The following is a 3,468-nucleotide window of genomic DNA, read 5'->3' on the forward strand; positions in this document are numbered from 1 at the left end:
TTTCTCTCTCCTATTTTGTGTAGGATTCCTCATTTGTCCGTATTTTCAAATGCTCGTTCGTGCATTTGGGTGCTCGTTCGTGCATCATTGTCGAGTACACTTGCACCATTTCAGGGCCTACTCAGTGATAGTCTGGATGCCCTGTTGTTGAGTATTTATTACTAATTTATGAAATTCAGTGGAGAATGATGCATGAAACTGAGTAATAAAGGTGAGTACTTATTTATTATCAATCCATAGGATCAGCCATGGATTCGACCATGGATTCGGAATAATAAAACGAGTATTACCATTCCATGAGATTGTGGATTCGACCATAGAATCAGAGTAATAAAATTATCTATTACCATTCCATAAGATCATCCGTGGATTCGATAATGAAATCAGAGTAATGAGATAAAATAGATTATCTTCTAGGAATTTAGTGGTGAATGTCACAGTAGAATTAATCTATTGCAGAAGGGATATTAGCCAGTTAAAGCGTCATACCCGTTATGAAAGGTGTATAGTCAGGGAACATAGAGTGTTTCCGACGTCCTGAAGGCGTTTAGACCTCTCAACAATTATGTATGGAGAGCCGCCTGAATCTATACACGGTCTCTCTACATAGTCAGGGAACAGTGAGTGTCACCGACGTCCTGAAGGTGTTAAGCTCTCAATCATACGGTGAAGCTCCCAATCGTTCTTCTATGTAGAGGCGGGTCTCTCTATGTAGTCAGGGAACAATGAGTATCACCGACGTCCTGAAGGCGTTAAGTTCTCAATCATACGGAGAGCCGCCCAATTATGTTATTCTACATAGAGGTCATGATGAAATGAGCAGCATCGAACGCTCCAGAGAGGCCTTTCGAGTGACATATGCATCATGGCTCGTAAAATATGAATCGTCACGTGTATTTTTGAAACCGTGTCAGAAACATGCAGTATCATGATTTTACGGTTTTGACCTTTGTTGAAAATCCACACGCAACAAATCCATTATTGGGCTTCGATTTTCGACGGGCTTAACAAATATGAGTATTTTCATTTCGAGAAATGGAAGCCCTAAAAATCACAAACTCATTTCATTCCTTCTTCTCTCTCATGCCGCACTTCGATCCCTCTTCCTCAAAACCCTAGATGTACAGAAAGCGAGAAATCGAGAGGGAAATTTGTAGTTGATATCAATGGATTTTGTGATTTAACAATTGATAATCAGCATTACCAGTAAAGAAATTCATGGAAGACGAAGAAGAAGGAGAAGAAAGTGATAGAGGTATTGAAATGCGTTATGTACCATTTTTTCGTATCAATTCTTCAACGGATCATTATGTTGCTGCTACTGTTGGATCTCCAAATGTTATGTCTCAGAAGGTAATTGATCGAAAACTTGATCATTTTGATTATAAAACTCATGTCGATAATGACTCCGATTTTTTTTTTTAAATTTTTATCTAGGGTTTTTACTAAGATTGATCTCTCTTCCTCCATCTCACAACACTTTAATCCCTAATAAAGTGATCTCTCTTCCTCTATCTCGAAGGTTAGATTTCTTACTTTCTTCCCATCTTGTGTTGTGTTGTGTTGATTTATAGGGCTTAGTTTCTCAATTCTCTTATATCTGCGCTGTACTTGTTTTACATCGATTTGCAATGGGATAAATGCAGTCAAGTTAAAATCTAAGGTTCCATTTTGAAGTTATTTTTAAGATTTTATTTTCTTTACTTTTAGTTTATCAAGGTTAAGGAAATTTTCATTTTGATGTATCCTAAATTAGGATTTGGAAACCCATGATCTCAGTTCTCCTATTTTTGGTTGAAGGTAGGACTAATATTTATATTGTTTACATTTAGTGTGCTTAATTATAATTAGTGTGCTTAATTATAACTAGTGGAACATGATTGGTGCTCCGTGCTATAATTGGTGTGTGCCCAGTTCTGTGCCTGGTTCTCCTGTTATTCTAAATTGACGTTCTGTGCTCAGTGGAACATGATTGATTACCATTATGTTGAAATGTATTGAGTAAGTCTGAAATTGGAGTGGCGATCAGCTGCACACTAGGGAATGGATGTCTACTCTTCGGTCTATAGATTAGGTAGCTTAGTTTGGACTTAGTGTGGATAATGTTCACTTTCCAGACTTTAGGCTGCTATTCTCAGAATATAATGGATCATTCTGGGTGGTAATTTTTTGTGTGTGGAATTGTAATTCCAGAAAAAACTTGACGGACTCTAAAGAACAAATAAAGTCTTCGACGTACTCCCAGAGTAAGTGGCGTACTTTCAGTAATAATTATGTATATCTTTCAAATGTAAATTGGTGAAGCTAAACTGCGGCAATACTTCTAATAGGTGAGTCGAGATTTTGGTTCTAATTCTTATGGTCTGATCAAATACGTTATATTATTCCATTTTCAATTTGATGTTTGGAATGATTTTGTCCTTGCGTGAAAGTTATGCTAGATAAGTTCCAGATGAGTTGATTACTAAATGAAAATTTGGGTGGATGTAAGTTGATTTTTTTTAACTTCCATCTGCTAGTAGTAATATCTGCTTTATGTTATGTTTTTCAACTGATGCTAGGATCTTTCTTACAGATTAAAGTTAATGGGATTTTTCAGAAACTTGTCAAATGTGCAACATGGAGGGATATTATCTCATGGAAAGCTTAAGCGATTGCGTAGATCGTAAGTATTGCAATAGTAACAAGGAAAGTTTTGTTGTCAATAATGATCATGATTGTCATTGTCATTGTCATTGTTGTTTATTTTTTTGTTTTTTATTTTTTATTAGGGTACTTCATCTAATTAGCCTACATGGAGCCGATCCAACTATATAGAACTCGGGGAATTGTAAGTGTTCACCTCATTTTTCGGGTACCTGAGTCTAGGTACTAACTTCAAGTTATAACCTATTTGTGTAGGTATAAAACATTTTTCGATGGATGTTGTTTGTTAATTGTAGGCATTTAAGGGCTTTTTACCGATTGAGCACAAAACTTGTCAATTAATCTTATCATATTGTAATATATTCTAACTCCTTCCTTAATATATATCTGTTTATCTATCTTGTGTTCAATTCAATCTATCTTGTGTTCAATTCAATTTATTTAGTCCGTAGGCCTGCCATTTTCATTTGACCAAGCAATATGTAGGATTTCCCAGGTCATTTTTTTTCTATCATTTCAATGTGTGTAGGGATCAATCCGTGCAATTCGCTTAATTTCATATACATCTATACTAGTATCGAGCTTAATTATGAATGTTGTAGTTCTGTGGACTTACGATGTTGGATCCCGGATAGAACTAGGCAGTTAAACTGTACAAGCACCTCCATCATCAGTATCCCGTCCGGGACCTGAAGACATGGAAGGTTTCCAGTTCCGTATTATCTTAGTTGCACCTCGTCCAGTAATTTCGCCTGATATTTAGCATGAACATTATGATATGATGATGCTTTTGTTCTTTCTATTCCTGTTGTTGATGGTGTA

The 3,468-nt window shown here is 36.1% G+C and overlaps 1 long non-coding RNA gene across 1 annotated transcript; it reads left to right on the forward strand.

Moving 5' to 3' along the window:
• The first annotated feature begins 1,033 nt into the window (after window positions 1-1,033).
• On the forward strand, window positions 1,034-3,044 carry LOC113283329. Its single transcript, XR_003327436.1, has 4 exons — window positions 1,034-1,353; window positions 1,438-1,522; window positions 2,576-2,665; window positions 2,772-3,044. It is a non-coding gene; the product is annotated as an uncharacterized LOC113283329 (long non-coding RNA).
• The last annotated feature ends 424 nt before the right edge of the window (window positions 3,045-3,468 follow it).

The sequence above is a fragment of the Papaver somniferum genome, chromosome 5, assembly GCF_003573695.1.
Source record: "Papaver somniferum cultivar HN1 chromosome 5, ASM357369v1, whole genome shotgun sequence".
NCBI classification, from domain to species: Eukaryota; Viridiplantae; Streptophyta; class Magnoliopsida; order Ranunculales; family Papaveraceae; genus Papaver; species Papaver somniferum.